Raw genomic sequence first — 21,452 nt, 5'->3', positions numbered from 1 at the left:
TCTTAGGTTTATACCTTTTGAAAGAAACAGTATCTCCGTAGATGGGTTATGTGGGCTGGCTGCTAGCAGACTATGGCTACTTCTCAGTTCTTCCCTTTACATTCCTAGTCAATGTGAAAACGGAAGGCAAGAAGGTCTTCTGTTTAGAGACTCTAAAGATAGGTCTTGGTGATAAAGTCTTGGTGGTAAAGGCTAAAAATATCAACCCAGAACAAGTGTTTTTCCAGCTGTAACTATGTGTGATTCCCTTGGTTTTATTCTGTAGAGGATGTAATAAGACAAGTCTGTAGGATCTGCCCACAACGTGCTTCCAGTAAGGTGAGCTAAGTCAAGTATGGTGGCATATCTAATTCAAGACAAAATATAATGGCTCCTTTTCTCCCATAGCAAAACTTCGTGGAGTGAATATCAAAGTCACTGTAGGCTCTTAATTAAAGGAACACAATAAATCTTGTATTGGAAGGTGGTTATTCTGGTCTCTTTGCAGAGATGAATTGGAAATTGTCTAGAAGAAGGAAAATTAGGTTAACCAAAGTTAAACTCATAAATAATTGAGCATCTGTGGCCTATGTTTCTCTTTGATCATAATTTCTCCCAATTTATAGACCTCTTTGATACCCGATTAACCATTGTCAAAGATGCAATTAACAATGATTATTACTGTGTATTAGGTTTTGCCTGGACCCTGAAGAAACCATCCTAAATTATGAGCTATGATTGTCACTTGATTTTCTCACAAAGAACAATCAGAACTCCTGGTCTTAAGTGGCTTGGAATGTGCAACTAAGAAGTCTCTTAGATATTACTAGAGGACCCCACAGAGCCCGTTGGTGAAAGTTTGGAAAACATTGGGCTTCTTAAAATTAATTCTTGTAGTGCGTTACGAAATATGACTGAACCAAAAGGGTAACAGTGTTTCTGGTTCTGTTGTTAGCGTTCTCCATGGAAACATCACAGAAGCTTCTGGACTCAATTTCCTTCCCTATGTGTGAATGTCACTGAAAATATCCAACTCCATTCTATCCCCATATAACTTCAGAAACTAAGCAAAATGAAGACTCAAGATTCATTTCAAATAATGAAAGGAAGATATAATGTAGAATGGAACTGGGAAAATGCCTGGTTTAAATTCTGGAAAGTACCAACTATACAATTCTGGATAAGTGGTTTAATCTTGCTTAGTCTAATTTAATGTCCATCTCACAGGATGTTATGATGATTAATTTAATATCTTTGTATAACATACAGTGTTATGTAACTTCTTCTTGTTCTTCTTGAGTAAATTCATATCTTTAATCAACTCACTTTAAAAAATAGTTACTTGCTTAAATTACTCTTACCTTCTATTATCAGCTGAATTGTGTCCTGCTCAAGTTAATATGTGGAAGTCTTAACCCCCAATACCTAGTAATATGACTGTATTTGGAGATAAGGCCCTTAAATAGGTAATTGAGGTCAAATGAGGTCACATGGGTGGGCTCTATTCCAATATGACTGGTGTTCTTATAAAAAGAAAATATTAGGACACAGACATGCACAGAGAGAACAAAGTAATTATTAGTAACCACGATCATGTCGTGAATGCATGGAATACGTCACCATTTGCCAACCACCGTGTCAAGTCAGCAGAAACTACAGAAATTAAGAGCTCTCCGCAGAAATTCACACACCCTTGCACCAGGTAAGGGACCACAGGCAGACGTTCACTCAGCCTCTCATGTGTCCCTCACGGAGTACACGCTCTCTCCTGGGTGGCGCGAGCACAGACACTTATTGGGAGTTTTACTACTTTTAAAATGCGTTGATACTACCATGTCTCATTGGATGGGTCAGCAAACGCTTTTTGTAAATCCAAATTCTCCACACCTCCTACCTTTCGCGCTGCCCTAATCTCAAAGCTCCCGCCCCTGCTCCTCAGGCAGCGTCCCCATGTGAGGCGGGGCTGCGTGCGGACGCATGGCGAGCGCGCAGTCCTCTTCGAGCCCCGCCCCCACGGAGCCGCCCGCCGGTTTGAACAGCATCCTCGCGCGCGGAGGGCTATGAGAGAAGCGCCAAGGGCCGGAGATACGCCGCGGGAGGCGGCGCGGGAGCGCGGCATGGAGGGGCTGGCCTAGCTGAGGCTCGTGGCCCTACGTCGTCTGACTGCGACGCGGATCCTGCGCACGCTGCGGGGCCGCCGCCGCCGGGCGGTGAGCGCCCGAGGGGCCTGGAGGCGAGTCGGGGACCCCAGGCGGGTGTGGGCATCGTGTCCACACTCAGCGTCCCCGAAGCCGCGCTCGGGCCGTGATCACTCGGTGAAGCTGCGCTGCGACACAGCAGCCGACTTCTTCCCGCGCTGTGAGGACCTGTGCGCGCTGCAGGACTCAGTGCCTCTGCCTGCGGGAGGGCCTGCTGGACTTAACGCCGACCGCTTCCACGGGGTTGACTGGGTGCCGCTCCTGAGCACCCTCTGCCCCTGATCTGTATCCAGAACTTCTTCCAGCCACAGCTGGGCGAGACAGGTTTGTAGTATCCGCTTCCAAGGACTGTCGTGTGGGCGCTGCGAAGCGGAGTTTTAGATGGTGCAAGGTGGAGGCTGGGCACTAGAACCGGTGCCCAGTGCTCAGGTGTGCGTGCACTAGACGGGGCGTGCGGCCTAGGACTCCTGCCAGCTCGGTGACCCTGGCCGAGTGCCTTAAGGCTTCTAGGTCTCAGTGTTCTCATCTGTAGCATGGGCTTAACAAGACCCACTCTCCTTGGCGGTTACAAGGACTCACTCTGTTAATGCTTCTAGACTCTGCAATGTAGAACACTTAGCACAGTTTGGAGCATCGTTAATTGTTGCACAGATGTTACCTGGTGTGTTGAATGACTTTGCCTGGTACAGACCAAAGCGATTAGGGAATTGATATATCCCAGCTTCATTTCCTTTCCATTAAAACAGGTCTCAGGATAAAAATATATATATATATTTTTTTTATAAATTCGTTTTATTTATTTATTTAGGTGCGTTGGGTCTTCGTTTCTGTGCGCGGGCTTTCTCTGGTTGCGGCGAGCAGGGGCCACTTTTCATCGCGGTGCGCGGGACTCTCACTGTCGCGGTCTCTCCTGTTGTGGAGCACAAGCTCCAGACGCGCAGGCTCAGTAATTGTGGCTCACGGGCCTAGTTGCTCCGTGCCATGTGGGATCTTCCCAGACCAGGGCTTGAACCCGTGTCCCCTGCATTGTGAGGCAGATTATCAACCACTGCGCCACCAGGGAGGCCCCCCAAAATCTTTTTTTCGATAGTCATATAGTAGAAAGAGCACCGGTGTGAAGGCAGCTTAGGGTTTGAATTCCAGGGCTTATGCTCTCTGTGGCCTGTGCAGGTTACTTTTGAACTGCAATTCCCACACTTGTAAAATGACATTAAAAACCACTCTTTCTGAGGGTTCTTACAATTAATTAAGCAGGTTATGTGTGTAACGTATCCTGGCACTTGAATGAGTTGTTAGAACCAAGGGCTGCTGGAGATGATGCTTCTGCTCTAGGTAATCTCCCCTTCTACTGGGCAGCAGGTAAACACAAACACAGTAGTCAGTGCTCTGGAAGAAGTGAGTTCTGGTGCTGCAGAGCACAGAATCTTTTTGTTTTTTAATTTAATTATTATTTTATGTTAGAGTATAGTTGATTTACAATATTGTGTTTGTTTTAGGTGTACAGCAAAGTTATTCAGTTATACATATATCTATTCTTTTTCAGATTCTTTTCCCGTGCAGGTTATTATAGGATATGGAGTAGAGTTCCCTGTGCTATGCAGTAGGTCATTGTTGATTACATATTTTATATATAGCTGTGTGTATATGTTAATCCCAAACTCCTAATTTATCCCTCCCCGCCACCTTTCCCCTTTGCAGAGCACAGAATCTTAAAAGGGAAAGTTCAGGGTAGGCTTCCTGGAGGAGGTGCCATCCTTTCTAAGGATAGTAGAACCTCCTGGGGTGGCAGGAGGGAGCAGTGTGTCAAAGGTTGAGAAATATAAGAAAATATGGCAAAACTAATGTACAGGACTGTAACTCAGGGTTTGGGAAAGAAATGAGAGTTGATACTGGAAACCTAATGGGGACAAACATAAAGGGGCCTTGTTTGTCCTGTCAGAAGTTTGGATGTTTACCCTGAAGGCTGTGGGAAACCCTAATAAACAATAAGATGGACTTCTGGTTTAGAGGCTCACTCGGACCTCCATGTGGAAGGCAGTTGATTGGGTGCAGGGTGAATTGTAATCTAAAGGTCCCACTTAAGTTATAAAAGGTTGGACTGCATTTTGGAGATCCGAGAGAGAATGGGTGGGGCCTGGTGACCAGCTAGAAAAGGAAGGGCAGCAAGCTTGGGTGACAGTTTACAGCTGCATCTTTTTGTGAGATACAGAGCACAGTAGGAAGGGATTGGGGGTGGGGAGAGGATCTTACTTGATCTTCAGTGCTGTAGAGCGGCCTGGTAGATGGGTCTGGGCCCAAGTTTCAGATCTGGGCTTTTGGGGAGGACAGGTGTTTGAAGGCATGGGAGATACTTAGGTTACCCACAAGACGATGCAAAGAATCATGGGTCTGAGAGTTTTTTAAGTGAGTGTATATATATATATTTTTTAAATTTTTATTTATTTATTTATAGCTGTGTTGGGTGTTCGTTTCTGTGTGAGGACTTTCTCTAGTTGCGGCAAGTGGGGGCCACTCTTCATCGCGGTGCGTGGGCCTCTCTTAAGTGAGTATATTTGAGAATGTTTATAAGCTGAGAGAAAGTAGCCAGCAGAGGAAGGGTGTGAAGATTTAGGATAGGAAATGATTGTTCATTTGTTTTCAAAAAGCTGAATACTTATCATGTGCCTGGCCTTTTTTTAGGATCTGGGGTTCACACCATCTGTTATCTCTTCTGCAAGGACAGTTCAACTCATCCCCTTGGTGAAGAGAAGTCAGATTATTCTTTACATCCCATTCAGGTGTAGGAACTGTTCTGTACCTCTGAAGGGACTTTACATAAGCAGAGTAATAAGTTACAAATCAAAAGAAATTATAGCTGGAAGGGACCTGAAAGGCCACAGTACTTAATTTTGCCGCATATTTTACATTGAATGTAACAAAAATTTATTGTTTAGCCCATTCTCTTCAGAGTTCCTTCACTGAACTTTCTTTATGTTTTTCATCCAGTGGGTCTAACTTGTAGATTTTGGCCTCCTCGTAAATTTGCTTCTTCATCTATATTACATTTTGCCCGGACTATGGCAGAAGCTCCTGGGTGGTTTCACGGCCCCTGGGCTCCGTTCTTCTGTTTATCTGCCTACTCAGTTTAAGTGATCTTCTAACGTAAAAACATACGCTTAAAATAATGCTGCTAATGGCTTGCCCACACAGAGTTATTGCATACTAGCCTCCCAGCGTGTGCTCTGCACAGAGGCGTGTAGTCTGAACTGTGCTCGGCCAAGCCTCATGGGGCTCTTTGGCCCTGAGGAAGGGGAGCTTTTTGTGATCACTCCCTTTATCTAATCGGTCCTTCAGCAGAGGGGTGCCTTTTTCTAATCAGCGGAGGCACCCTTACTCAGCCAGTGGTAGCCCCAGGCCTCATCACCTGTGGGATACAAGCCATGCTCTCTCCCAGGCTTGCTTCGGCCAGCATCTCTATTTTCCTTTCTGTCTCTTCTCACACTTGGACCCCTGGGCTATAGTCATCCCTACCTGCAGTATTTACAGTGCCCAGCAGGTGTCAGGCTTGAGTGTCTTTTCACAGATACTCCCAGTGCAGTTAATGCACATTGTACTCCCAACTCTGCATACTCTAATCTTTCTAGATTGTACTTCAGGGTTATCATGAAGCCGTCACTTAGACATAACTTTTTGCCTCCATAGGAACCTCTGTGCATAAAAGTTATGGTTCTTTATCTCATGTGATTGAAATTTTGAGTTTATACATCTTCCTCCTTAATGAAGGCTTTAAGGGCAGGAGTAGTTTCTAATCCTTAGCACAGAATAGATGCTTTGTTTTGCGGTATGCGGGCCTTTCACTGCTGTGGCCTCTTCCACCGCGGAGCACAGGCTCCGGACGCACAGGCTCAGCGGCCATAGCTCACGGGCCCAGCCGCTCCGCGGCATGTGGGATCCTCCCGAACCGGGGCACGATCCCGTGTCCCCTGCGTCGGCAGGCGGACTCTCAACCACTGCGCCACCAGGGAAGCCCTTTAGATGCTTTTTAATCATGATAAAATATATGGTTTAAATCACTCATTTTACAATAATTTTGGTTTAGGTTGTGACAGAAATAAAGTTTACAGAAGTCGTGTTCCTGCGATTAGAAATAAAGATGTGACCTTCTAGTTGTGTAAAGCTCTTAAATGCTGTGTAAGTGCGTCGTGTGCGCTAAGGAACCTGGAGCTAAGTGGGGTAGTTGTGAGAGAGAAAGACTTAACTATGTTAACAAAGGTAAGCCTTCATTGTGTCCTGCCAACATTTGATAGTTGTTTTTGGGGCAAACTAAACCAATAAAATTTTAAACTTGTTCTCCCCATTAAATGGATTGAATAAATCGGCCACTTTGGTGCACCTGTGTGTTGCGAGTTGTCCACTTGGAGATGGAGGTTTAGAAAGTGAGTTTCAGTCTTGTTTAAGTCTCTTCCCATCAGACTGGTCTTGTGATTTCCTACACACCATGTTACTTCCTGTCTACCTTTTCTTGGTGTTGTTCATGCCTGGATTGTCTCCTGTGCCTGCTCAAACCTTGGTCCATTCTCATTTGTACCATGGAAGTTTGTCATGCTGGATACTGTCAGAACTAATTTTACTTAAGTTTGTGTTAAGCCACAAACCGCACATTTTGTATATTTTCTGTTCTTTGTGTTTGTCTGTATTTTAATGTTTCTCTTCAAGAAACATTACGGGAAGAGAAATAGCAAGACATAAAGAACAAAAAAGTCATGATGATCTTTAAATTGTTAGAACATGTATCTGCAGTCATAATTATAATAAACTGTGGTATGTGTTAAAATAGGAAATATATGTCATGTCCTGTAAGAGCAGCAAACTCAGTGGTGTTAGTGGGGGGTGTCATGGAAGTAATCACAAAGCAGGTGACTGTAAGTTAGGGTCCTGAAACATTAGTGTGTGTTCCCTGTGTCCCGTAGTGGTCTGGAGGGGTCAGGAAGCCTGCCTTCAATTTGAGGGAACAGAGCATTTGAGGTCCTATCTCTTCTATTGCTGTAGTATGCTGCATAGCAGCTAATAAAATGCTGGCTTTATTGTTGACATTTAAATCACTGATTGATCATCAAGATTGGCATGTATCATTGGAAATGAAAATAGGAAGAGTCTTAAGATTTTTAGGTTTTTCTTTTTTTTTCCTATGTCTCAAAAGGTATGTAGTATTTTACTGAGTGGTTGGGAATAAAGTTTGCAGTATTCAGTGTATTCAGCTTTAGTACCTAAATAGAATTAAACTGCTGCTGTTAACTGGAATAACACTTTGTTACTGACAAGTTTTAGAATGCATCTGTTTGTCAATTACCTGTTTGGGAAGATTGTAGTTAATGATTTTAAGAATGTGCTATAAACCTCCAATTGACTCAAGAAAAGCAAATAAGTCAAGATTGACAAATGTATAGGCTCTTCATCTTATTGTGTGTGTGTGTGTGTGTGTGTGTGTGTGTGTGTGTGTGTGTTTTTCTGTTATTTGTTAAGGTGTAAAGAACTCTATCACTCTTAAGACAGTAAACTTCCCGGGGTATAATCTTACATGGCAGGGAGCAGATCACATGGCCAAGATCTTAAAGGTGATTTTTTTATGTTTGAACTTTCATGAAAACATATGTGATTGAAGCACATTAATATATTGGTACAAATGGCAGTTAATTTTTGTCTTTTGATACCTGTGAATGCAGCTTTCGTTTTGTTGAAAGAATATGACCAGTCTTCAGTTTGGGATTCTACCATTTAGTAAAGATAGTCCACTTAATTTTAGAAATAAGAGATTTAATATATAATACATAATAATATTTTTATGTAGTTTTAGTTACTGAAAACATTGATTGTGATACTGTCAAAAAACTATGCCATTATAGTCTTCAAGATTTAAATGAATCAAGTGTTTATTAGCTGCTGTAGTTTATAAACTAATATAAATCACTACATCAGCAATTTGTAAATACAGTTTTTAAAATAATGGCTTACCAACTTTACAGTGGTTATAATGACTGTATTTAGGTCTAAAGTAGTTTGATGGTGCAGATCAGGGATAGGTAAACTATGGCTGGTGGGCCAGATCCAGCCTGTCGCCCGGTAAAGAAAGTTTTTTTGGAACATAGTCGCACCCATTGTTTAGAAAGTTTTTTTGGAACATAGTTGCACCCATTGTTTACATGGTAGCTGTGGCTACTTTCACCCTACGCCAGTGGGGTTGAGTAATTGCAACAGAAACTGTATAGCCCACAAAGCTGGAAATGTTTAAATTTAGATTTTAAAAATTGAAAAATTCTTTAAGCCTATACAGGGCAAGTGCATTGACCCCTGCGGTTGAAAACAGTCAAGAACTTGGGTGCCGAAGCCAAATGGCCTAGGTTCAAATTCCCTTTCTCCCATTTCATAGCTAGTGACTGTGGACAAATCACTTAACCTCTGTGCCTCATTATGAGGTTTAAATGAACTAATTTGTATAAATAGTGCCCAGCACATAATAAGCACTGTGTAAGTGATTGCTGTTATTTCTGCTTGGAGCTTTTATAAGCTATTGTTAATAGGAAAATGACACTAATGATTTTCGTTTTAGAGTGTCAAAGGCACTTTGAGTCTTTTATTTTTTCAAGAATGTAGTAAGACTTCTTTCATTTAAAGTCAGTGTTCCCTATTACCATAATTTATTTTATGAATATAAAGAATTGAATGTCCTTAAGACAGTACTTGTGGTTAAATGTCAAACCATTATTTTCCCAAGGCACATCAAACTGGCTCTGCATAGTCCAGGCCTCTAAACTTTGTGTCCATACCCTAGGTAGCATGTGAGATCTATTTTGTAATACAGTTTTTTAAATAATGCCTTGGACTTCCCTGGCGGTCCAACAGTTAAGACTCTGTGCTCCCAATGTAGGGGGCCCGGGTTCGATCCCTGTTCAAGGAACTAGATCCCACATGCATGCCGTAACTAAAAGCCCGCATGCCACAACTAAAAGATCCGGCATGCCGCAAGTAAAGATCCGGCACAGCCAAATAAATATTTAAAAATAATAATAATAGTAAAATAATGCCTTAGATTTAGGAAAAGAAAATATTAGAACCTATTTGCCTTTGTATCATTTTTAAAATATCTGTGTGGTTTATAATGTACATACATTATATGTATAGAACTTTGTGTATGTAATTTGTTAATAAATAAGATGCATATTAAAAAGTTTTCTTATGGGTTGCCCAGTCAGGTGTTTGGAGACCTTTGGAGGACAGAATGATGAAATTTAGAGCCTCAGCTATGATAGAATTTAGAACCAATTCCCTGAGTTAGAAGATCAGGAAAATAATTCATAGACTGTAATTGAGTTGTCCAACTTTACATAACTGTTCAGAAACAGGTCATCCAGTGACTGGAATCTAATCACTGATGGACTAGAATGTGGGTCACTGGACTCGTAAAGCAGAACTGACTGTTTAATTTCTCAGCTTGATTCTCCTGGCACATATGCTTGATACGTGTGTGTGTAAACCTCTGACATAATAAGCCATACTCAGTAGGCACACCCTGTTTCCTTATCGAAGCATCTTAATTTTGTCCCATTAAATCTTTGAAGTATCAGACTACCAGAAGGCACGAGGAAACCTGGGCTGAGAGTCTTCATTCCAGGAGACCTGATCTTGACTGTATGGCTGGTTTGAGGTGCATCACTCTGAACTGCGACATGCTCATTGGTGACTTGGGTGCAAGTGCTTTTGCAGAATCTCTTAGTGAGGATTTGTGGCTTGTAGGTAAATTCTAAAATTGGAAATATTGAATTTTTAATATGATACATGCTTAGCTTTTGGCATGATACTGTCGTGATAGGAATTTTTTTTAAAGCCTCATTTTTCTGATAGGTTTTATTTTGCTTGTCAACTTTCTCTATGAGTTGCATATATTCATTGTAGAAAATGCAGAGTTACAAGAGAACAATTACCTATAATCTTAATACCCAGACATAATCAGTGTTCATTTTGGTGTATATACTTTCAGTCTTTTTTTTTCTATGAATATATTTTGTACACTTAGGGATAACAAAAATAAAATTGTAGTATACTTGCTATTTCATATTCCTGCTTTTTTCATTTAATGATGTATCATGTAGTATAGCATCATATTGATGTCCCATAGTTTAATCAATTCTTTGCCATTAGATTTAGACAGTTTGTTTTTCCCTGTCAGAAACATTGTGAATACGTTGTATATACATCTCTGTGTCCATCGGGATTGCTTTTGTAGAATAAGGAACTAGAAGTAGAATGACCTGAGTGTGACATATTTTTAAGACTTTTGATACACATGGCCAAATTACCATCCAGAAATGCTATGCTAATTTGTAGTCACCCCAACAGTGGATGTGAAGCCTGCCTCTCACAAACACTGGCTTGTAGCACTTGTAAAAAAATGTAAAACTACAAAAATGAGTACCTCTCCATTTTCTATGCAAGTAGGATTACTCCAAATTTTATAACATTTTTCAGTTAATTTAGTATGAGCATTTTAGCAAGTCAGTAAATTTGCATCTCCTGCATCACTTTTTGTGATTGTTCAGTATTCCATTATATGAATATGCCACAGTGCACATAGCTTATCCTTTCTTGTATATAAGCTTTGTCCAGTTTTTCAGTTACAAATTGTACTCTGATATATATCCTTACCTATATCTCTGACTATTTCTTTTGGTTAAATTCTTAGAAAGAGAGTTGTTGGATCAAAAGGGTATAGACATTATTTAAAGCCTTTCCTTACAGAATCTTGGCTTAATCTGATAGGAGAATAACCACAGTTTGTTTTATTTTGTATTCATTTGATTTCCTGGTGAGGTTTACTGGCTGTTTGTATTTGGCTATTTGGTTAATTACACTGTGCGTCCATTCTTCTGTAGTGAGAGTTTGTAGGGATTGTATCATATCCTGTCAGATCCGTATGTCTGACTTGCTATTTCTGTATGTCATGGGGGTGTTGAAAGACTCCAGTTACTTTAATGTGATGGTCCACACAACACTTAAAAAAAAGACTCATGATAGTTTCCTTTCATTTAATAGTTTTTAATACCTGTGCTTTGGTGATGATCCCTTTTGTTTAAATGAGTAGGTTGTTCAGCCCCAGAACTACTAGAAGTCATGATCATTTGTTCTGGTTTTTGTCTGACCTTTTACCGCGAGAGTTCTTGGCCATCATACTTTCATGATAGGTTTTTAGTATGTATTCTCTATTCACACATTGCTTGAATTTGTTATTAGTATGTATTCTCTATTCACACATTGTTTAAATTTGTTATTATTTGTATCCTCTTAGACTTGTCTTTTTTGCTCTAAAACTAACAGTTATTACATTTCTTCTATTTTGTTTTCTCCTTTTAACTAGTTTCAGGTGTGATTTGGAGCTGAAGATCCTGATCAAAAGAATGCAGTGCATTTCTGAGCTCCACCAGGTTTTGCTTGTGAGGTTTACATGCCACTGCTGCCCTTGCTAATTATGAACTGAGATTCATTTTGTGATGCTTTTTGCTCACAGGTTATATATACAGTTATTCTTCAGTTCTGTAATTGTAAAATATGTTGGATGATTTATTGGTACTAAAGCCAGGGTTATCATTGCACATCCAAGAAGAGGTTTTTAAATTGGATTATGCATTATGTGTGTGCGTATACCTTTCTTTTGTTTTTCCATACCCCAAATTACAAACCTGCCGTGACTTGTCTTGGGCAGGACTCTTCGACACGTGAGAAAATGAGAGTTGTCTATATGTTAAATCTGTAGAGTTAGCAAGTGACCTTTTGTCTTTCATCAAAAACACTTGACCTGCAGCAGTGTGGCCTCACCAGTGAAGGAGCAAAGGCTTTACTAAAGGCCCTTGAAACCAACAGAACTCTGCTCTTTCTGGATGTAAGAAAACATCCACTTGTTGGTATGTGGTCACTTTTAAAAAATTGATTAACACATAGCAAAACAAAAAGAATTTGTTCATGTATTGACAGTTTTTAAAACTTAATGTGTTTAACTTTCCTCATTGTATACAGTTGACCCATGAACAACGTGGGGTTAGCGGTGCCGACCCCTACGCAGTTGAAAATCTGGGTATAAGCTTATAGTCAGTGGTTCCGCATCTGTGGATTCAACCAACCTTGGATCGTGTAGGACAATAGTACATATTTATTGAAAAATATCCGTGTGTCAGTGGACCTGCAAGGTTTAAACCCATGTTGTTCAAGAGTCAACTGTACTCTTCTAGTGTTGCACTTATGTTTTTAGCAGGTAATTTACTAATTAAAGTGAGTTATACTTGTAAATTGTTCTTATCCCTACTCTGAACAGAGGTGGACCTAGATACTAAACCTGCTTCCACCAAGAGCATTATTTCTTTCTTGTGCAACCTCTGAATTCTTGCAAGGAGTACTTTATTCATTTGTCAGATTCACAAGTTATTTTTTTAATATCTTCTGTGTGCCAGATACGGGTTTAGGCACTAGGGATAAAGCAGTGAACCAGACACACAAAAGTCTTGCCCTCATGGAGCTTACATTCTAGTGAAGGAGTTCAGATAGAAATGAGTAAACAGATAAGTCATATAATTTTAGATAGTAGGAGGTGCAAAAATATCTTAATGTAAAGAGAGTGAGCGGGGGCAGGTAGGACTCCATTGGACAGGTTTGTTAGGGGACAGCTTCACTGGAGAAGTGGCATTTGAACGGAGACCTGAATGAAGAGAGGAGCAAGCCATGGAAGAACTAGAATAAGCACATTCCAGGACAAGGAGCCCATGAGTATGCAGGCATGTAGGTGGGTGGAGTATTGAAGGAAAAGCAAGGAGGCCAACATGGCCAGAGTACTGAGTGAAGAAGATGTGGTATGACATGAGGTCAAGGAGCTAGCCAGGGGTCTGATCTTGTAAAGTCTTGAAGGCCAGAGTAAAGATGTGGATTATTCTATATGAGTAGAAGGTTTTGAAGTGGAAAAAGACATGATCCAAATAGTATCTGAATAAGATGACCTGGTATAGAGAATAGACTTGGGGGGATAAAGAAGAGAAACAGGGAGACCAGTTAGGAGACTATCACAGGGGTCCAAATAGATGTTTATGGCCTAGGTTAGGTTGGAACTTTGCAGCAAGTGAAAAGTGGTTGAATTCAGGTTGTGTTTTGAGGGTGTAGCTAACAAGGCTTGCCGATAGATTAGATGTGGGGTATGAAGGGAATAGTAACAAGGAGACAAGTCGTTGATGATTATGTGTGCAACTGGGTGGTATCACTTAGAAGAAGGGGGCTGATGGGAGGAGCAGCTTTTGAGGGAATATCAGGACTTTGGTTTGTTATTTTAGATGCCCTTTAGGTATCTAAGTGTCTGGACAGTGCTCAGACTGTACTTTCTATCCAAAGGTATCTAAAGCCACTTTAGATCCAAAATGTTTAAAGTTGACCTTTGCTGCTGCCAAAATAGTAGCCACTGTGGGCAGTCTGCAAGATGGCATCTCAGGTTTCTGTGGAAGAAATTAGAATACACAAAGGGGGAGATAAGTGTATAGTTACATAATGTAGACTTCATATTTAATTTTATGAGAAAAGCAATAATTAGTTGGCTTTTGGTTTTAAATGGCAGTAGCCACTCATTGGGAAATAATTACTCTAATTTCAATTTATTTTATTTTAAATCATTCTGTGATGAAAACAGTTATCAAAAAAGGTCTCCAGAATGGAAGGAGTGCCAAGTCAGAGGTATATAATATGTTTTAATTCTCTCAGAAAAATTTCTCTTTAATGGCTTGTTTTTCCTTCCTTCTTAAAAGAAAATTATCAAGCTACGTTCTGCCATCTTAAAAGTAAGTTTTTAGTCAAATGAAATGGCTTTTCTGTTTTTGAAAATATTGTGTGATGCTTTAATTTAGCTTCCCAGAAATGCTGATTGAAGACCTTTTATTAACTTAAAATATCTTAATTTCCAATGAAGATCAAACCCTCCTAAATTACCTGTAACTTAAATGGCATATTTATCATTGCTTTCTCAGTACCAGTGGATAACTTCTCCATCGGTGAAGGAACCATGCAAAGCTGCTAGACAGAAAAAGAGAACTATAATTTTGGGAAGTGGTTGAAAAGGAAAAGCTACTATTAGAATTGGTAACTCTTTCTTTTTTTAATGCTACTAGAACTTATACCCCTTATATATCTGGTGTGCTAAAATTAAAACAGCCTTAATGGTTATTCCTTAACGGTTAATTATTTCCTTAACGGTTAGCTGTTAATATTATTTGTGTTTCTTATGGAACGCACCTAGGATGTTCCTGACACATAGTTTTTAATATGTATTAGATATTAATTTTAATATGATAAAGCTCATGAAGTGACAAAATCCATATCCAGATATGAGGTCACCTTTTCTCCCTTTCTTGTGGGGTCCAGGCCTTAGGAAAGAGAGGGAAGCATGTGATGTGTCTAGTGACAACCCCAAAATCAAGTAGGCAGAGCCCTTGGCGCTTTACAGGTATGAATACATTTTTTTGTCATCACAACCCTGTGAACAGTGTTTTACAGCAGCGCAGGCAGGTTAGGGTCAGGTGCAGCGGGGAAGTGGGATCAGGCAGGAAAAGAACTTGGGGAGAGTCGGCGGGGAGCGCCGGTTCCAGGGCCTTTAGTAAGGAAACAACAAAAATCACAGATGATAATGACTGTTTTTTTCCAAATGCAGGAATCAGTGGAAAAACTAGAAAGGATCATGTTCAGAATTGTGATCAGTTGTGTCTAAATATGTAAAAGTCAGTTACTTTCCCATTCTCCAGAAATAACACTAAAAAACAAGGAAAGATCCCATTTGCAATAGTCACAAAAATTAGTAAATATCTAGAAGTCAGTTCAGTGTTCACCGAAAAAGTTAGTGCAAAAGGATAGATGAAACATTTTAAACATATATGTTAACATTAATAAAATATAATGTTAACATATGATCTATTAACATATAAAGCCACTGACAGAGGGAAAGACAGATTGATGGAAAAGTCCAGAAACTGGTCCCTGTTTACTTGAGAATTGTATTTTAACTTAGACAATTTTACAGTCTAACTTGACTTTTTGTCTAATTGACTGATTGAAGCATTGATAATTCATTTAAACAGAAATTAGATACTTGCATCACAGCATACACAAATTCTAGTCAGTCGAAAAGGTGCAAATGCAACTAAATGCAAGAAGCAAATATAAAATACAGGAGAGATTTTCTGTGTAAGTGCAGGGAGTACAGAAGCCTTCCTAAGTAAGCCATAAAACTCAGAAGCCATAAAGTAAAAGATATTTAATTACATGAAAATTTAAAACTTTTCTACAGTTCAAGACGTAAACAAAACAAAATGACAGACACAAAAGTTTGGTAGTGTATTAACATATAAAGGTTACTGTTGATATAGAGAAGAACCCACAAATAAATGAAAAAGGATAACCAAATTTTAAAAAGGCAGGGGCTGGTTTCTACCTGTATGAGCAAACAACTCAGAAGAAGCACAGCTGGCTACTAGACAAATGAAGAGGGGCCAACTTCTTTAGGAAATGCAGATTAAAATCATGGGATTTTCTTCCCATCTGATGGGCAGAAATTCTAAAGACTGATAACATCTGGTGTAGACGAGGGAACAAGCACATTTTGCCTATGTTAAGTGTAATAAATGTGTTCAATTTTGGAGCGAGGTTTGCAGCGTCCATCAAAGTTCAAAACTCTCTTGCTCTTTGTCCAAAGACTTTTACTTCTAGGCACCTGCCCTCTGCCAGTACTCTGCCTTGCACAGAAGTGTGCATAAAATCAGGTACCCGCAAGTCCAATGAGGGATACTTATGTAATGGGGAAAATCTAGAGACAACCCGGATGTCTTTCAGGAGGGGTCTGATGAAGGAAATTAGGATCCATCCATGGTATGGAGTAACGTGTGTGTGGAGAACGGGGAAGGTCTGTGAGCAAACTGGGAATATGACCTGATATATCATCAGGTCAAAAGGAAAAAGAGCAGGTGTAGAAAAGGATATGTCTATTATTCCACTTAGAAACCCACAGTGTTTGTATTTGTAAATTCTATATATGTATATATGTACATATGGAAACACGCATATATACACGTATACACATTTGTGTATCTGATCCTGAAAATGCACAAAAGGCTGTTAATGGCAACCACCTCTATGGAAGGGAATAGATCTTTATATTTTTACTCTAGTTTTCCTAATCGTGTGCAAATTTAGAGTTAATTTTTTATTTAAAAGTTAGGCAGTCAGGAGAGGCCTAGTGACTCCTTTGTGGGCTTCTCTCACCACAGGATGCACTTTTCGTGTCCTTCCTGTTTCTGGTTTGTCTTTTGGAGCAGACACCACTGAAATGAGCATCTTGTCATCGCTTGCCAACTGCCTGCGGTTTTCTTGCGCCCTCCTAACCCTCACCACCTTTGTGAGATGCTGTTTCGCGCTGAGGTGGTGCCTTTCCCCTCACACACAACCCTCTGGTACCTTGGGGAGTCCCGGGGTTTCTCAGTGGGCATTCTAGCATATTCATCCCAGAGATACAGTGGGTTTTTCAGCCAGAAGCATTTGGGGAAAACTGTTCCTGTATGAATTATCCTCTTGGGAGTTCACGATTCACCGGAGCTCTTGAGACGCTCTAGGAAGTTGAGTCAAGAAACCCGTGTAGCCCTGTTAATTCAGGATTTCCTAAATTTCTATGACTGACTGTGGCACTGCTTTTCCAGTCACAACCATCCTTATCAGCTTCCCTGATAGACTCCCTGGGGAGTGCTGCTCAGACTCTGGCCTGGAAACTTCATAGTCCCAGGATTACCCTCTGCTTCCACGCTCACCCGGCACCCTGCTAGCGCTCTGTCAGCCTGGCACCTTCTCCCTGCCCCCAACTCATTCAGGCCACAGGCGCTGCCCTAGCTCTGGGATTTAGTGATAACGCCTGGGAGCAGTGACCCAGCACAGCCCATGGCAGTGCTCGGTGTGGCTCACAGGGTTTAAAACACACAATTTCAGTCCTTACTGGAACATGGGAAGATGATTTAAATCCAGATGTCTTATTTCATAATCCCCGTGTCTCTGAAAGTGGGAGAAACAGACTGGGAGGGCCATATGTTTCAAGCAAAAGGGAGACTGTTTCTCTGTTGAAGTAAAGAATGGGCCCTCACAGTTAACAGGTAATGTAGGGAGTTTGTGCTGTGTCTGTCATGTTGGGCCTGTTATACTCATTTATATGACCGTTGCGTCCCTATTGGCATTTGCATTTACTGCCCAAGCTTGAAACTCCCCAGTGTCCCTGTGTTGGTCACGAGCCCTAATTCTATTGACCTAGAAAGTTCTTTGTGGGAGCTTTCTAGCAGGCCTCTCCCCCAGTGTCCCCACCCTCCAGCCCCTATGTCCTAGTGCTTTTTCTAAAACGCACAACTCCTTGTTGTGCAGACCTGATTGCTCCTCGTTGCTCCAAGATCCTATCGATCCAGTTCCCAGGAGAGCATGTCCGCAGGGCCCTCTGCGGTCTGCAGTCCTGCCCCCAGCCAGGCACCCAGCACCCCAGGTGCTGCAGAGAACTTGCTGGTGTCCCCCGTGCCTTGGCAGAGACAGCTCTCTGCCAGATGCCATTCCTTTGTCTCCCCCTGTCCTGACCCCTTTCACCTCCCTTCGTCTGAAACCATCAATCTTCCTCAGGCAGAGGTACTTGCTCAGCTCTGTGCTTCCACAGTGCTTGTCCTGTGGAATTTGAATTCCCTCCACAGCCCTCTTGCTAGGTTGGGAGCAGCTGATTCCCCTTCACCTTTTTCTTCCTTCCCTCAGCTCCACAGCAGGGACACTCTCGGGCACCGTGCAAATTTAATCTTCAATTTCTAGTTGTTATGACACTGTTGATGTGATGATACTATCTACGTTCACAGTAGGTTGGATAAATGTGCGGGGGATGACTGTAAATACAGATTCTTTGTAAATCCAGGTTCCTAATTCTTCCCCCTTTTTATATTTTTCCCCTTAAATCATGTGTCCTTTTTGCTGCTCCAGCTCTATGATTGGACTGTCACCTGGGGAGCCTGAGGCAGCACAGTATCAAAGAAGGTCGACACTAAATTTTTATTTATTTTATTTATTTATTTATTCATTCATTTATTTTGCGTTACGCGGGCCTCTCACTGTTGTGGCCTCTCGCGTTGCGGAGCACAGGCTTTGGACGCGCAGGCTCAGCGGCCATGGCTCACGGGCCCACCCGCTCCGCGGCATGTGGGATCCTCCCGGACCAGGGCGCGAACCCGTGTCTCCTGCCTTGGCAGGCAGACTCTCAACCACTGCGCCACCAGGGAAGCCTGACACTCAATTTTTGATGTAAATGTCAACCAGAATATCTACTAGCTGTGCAAAGGAGGCCCAGAATTCAGTCTCAAAGCCTATTACCAGATACTTGGTTTCCCTGCTTGTGTCTCTTCTGTTTGTCAACGTGCACTTGACTCCTATTAACCTTAACAGGAATTATGTGTGTGCCTTGAGGGGCGAGCCTGACTTTTAATGGGGGCTTCCTCACATTGCTTTTCTTTGATGTTTACTTTTTTTTTGCGGTACGCGGGCCTCTCACTGTTGTGGCCTCTCCCTTTGCGGAGCACAGGCCACGAACGCGAAGGCTCAGCAGCCATGGCTCACGGGCCCAGCATGTGGGATCTTCCTGGACCAGGGCACGAACCCGTGTCCCCTGCATTGGTAGGCGGACTCTCAACCACTGCGCCACAGGGAAGCCCTTTGCTGTTTACTTTTAATGAATCCAACCCTTTAGAAGTGGAAGAATAAGACAGGATGTGTTTGAGAAAATGGAGAGAGTTATTACATATTTTCCTTGTTATCCAGAATAGCATGTCAGCTCTTCTTCTGTTTGTCTCCTTTGGTTGTGTGTGGAAGATAATTTTGGCTTGCTCACTTTGCAAATCAGAAACTGAAGTCAAATACTAACGTATCCTAGATAAAACTTGACTCATTCATTTTTTTTTTTTTGTGGTACGCAGAAGAGCAAAACAATAAATCCTGATAACATAGAAAAAATAGATAATAAAGATATGAGCAGAACTTAATAAAACAGAAAAAAGTATAAAATTGAGGTGATTTAGTAAGTCAAAAGAATATTCTTTGAAAATATTTTAAAAACACACTTTGATTAAGTAAAACAAAAACATAACTAAATAATATACAGAAAGAATCAGGACAATGTTATAGTAGAGAATATATGAAATGCCAGTAAATTTGAACATTTATGTAAAGTGGACAATTTCCTAGCTCCTAAAGTTTACCAAAACTGACACAAGAGGAAATTTATAGCTGGAGTTCTTTCACCAGTAAAGGAATTAAGTCAATAGTTTACAATCTTTCACCAAGAAAATACCAGACCCAGCCAGATCATTTGGGAGGTGAATTCTATCAAACTTCTATTAAACAGATAGCATCAATATTAATAAAGAAAAACTTCTAGAGAGTAGCAAACGAAGAATGCTCCTTTATTCATCTTATGAAGTCTATATAATCCTAATACTGAAAATAGATTAAGACTGTGAGGAAAAAGAAATTTACAGGTCAAATTTACTTGTAAATATAAAAGCAAAAATTTTAAACTATGATATTAGCTACCCAAGTTCACTAGAGTAAGAAAAAGCATGAGCAAGTTAGGTCATCCAATGAATGAAAAGGTAGTTTAATGTCAAGAATATATATCAATAGATTGAAAACACCACATTTTCTTTCTTTCATCTGTCTCTTTAAAAAATTGATAAATACTTATACTGATCTCTCTTGTACTAGGCACTGTGCTAAGTCACTTACATATTTACTCCTTTAAACCTTCTATCATCCCTGGGGAAAACTTCTATTTTGCTTCCATTTCTTAGCTAAGACTCTAACCCCCAGGAAAGTGAAGCAACATTTGTAAGTTTTTGTGGATGGTCAGTGATGGGACCAGTACAGGAACATCCAAAGTCTGTGCTTGGAAACAGTTCCCCATGTTGACACTCACATTACAGATGAAAGGAAAGGAACCATGCACTTACCATATAGATTAAATCTCACATTACACTTTAAAGGAAAGGAACCATGCACTTACATTATAGATTAATACCCATATAACAGGTTAAAGGAAAAAGAAACATGTGTTTCTCTCAAAAGTTGGAAAGAAAGCATATCCATTTCCAATTATATTTCCCAATTTCTTTTGCTTGTTTTCTCACCTTTGTAGTGCATGAGGAAAATTTTAATTCTTATATAATTAAATGTATCCTTTTTTCTTTGTATCTTAGAAAGGTATTCCTCATGAATACTTTATTTCAAGTCTCCCAGGTTTCTGATACTTTTACAGTTTCATTATTTTTAAACTTTTAACTGATTTCTGTATCTAGAATTTAGTAATGATAGCCATATTTTCCCACTTTGGTTGAATAATTTTTGCTACTGATCCAAAATGTGAATTTTATTTTAATCTCAATTCCCTTATGCTCTTGCATCTAGTTTTAAGATGCTTCGTATTCCACTAGTTGTTTTGTCTATCTAAAACAAAATGCTACCTTAATTATAATGTAATTATAATATAATAAATATAATTAGTAAACATAATACCATATATAATAAATAGCATAATATAAAATAACAAAGTATAATTTACCATATAATAAGGTCCAAGGAAAGCAAAACTATGCAATCACTTGAAATATACCCCAAAAGATATTTTATAAAATTCAATATTCATTAGTAATTTAAAAGAAAGAGTAAAATAGGGATTGATGAATGCTTCCAAAATAAGAAGAAATTATATGTCTAAAAAGGAAAGAGGTAAATGATAAACTTTAGTAACACAGGCAATAAATGCAGGACAAGATGAAGATGCCTGATATAATCTTAAAGAAAAAGTATTATGTAACATTGTTTTTGCAGCACTGATGCGTTCAGTGAAAAGAGAAGCTCATAGAAAAGAGTATCTAGTTCTTCCTAATGTCTGTACACTTGTCCATTGCATGAACATAACAGCTTATTTAACCAATATGTTACTGATCTGCATCTGGATTTCTAGGTTTTCATGGAATTTTATTATGCACAATTGTTACAAACTCTAGGACTTCCTCTTATGTTTATATCTTTTGAAAGAAACAATATCTCCACAGATGATTTATCTGTGCTGGCTGCTAGCTGACTTTGGGTACTTCTCAGTTCTTCCTTTTACCTTCCTAGTCAATATGAAAATGGAAGAGAAGAAGGTCTCCTGTTTAGAGACGGTAA

At 40.2% G+C, this 21,452-nt stretch overlaps 1 pseudogene; it reads left to right on the top strand.

The window, feature by feature from the left end:
* Nucleotides 1-13,893: 13,893 nt before the first annotated feature.
* Nucleotides 13,894-21,452, top strand: part of LOC116743247 — a 34,786-nt pseudogene continuing 27,227 nt past the window's right edge.

The sequence above is a fragment of the Phocoena sinus genome, chromosome 18 (genome assembly GCF_008692025.1).
Source record: "Phocoena sinus isolate mPhoSin1 chromosome 18, mPhoSin1.pri, whole genome shotgun sequence".
NCBI classification, from domain to species: Eukaryota; Metazoa; Chordata; class Mammalia; order Artiodactyla; family Phocoenidae; genus Phocoena; species Phocoena sinus.
The sequence above is the reverse complement of the archived record's forward strand: the minus strand, read 5'-3'. Positions and strand labels throughout refer to the sequence as shown.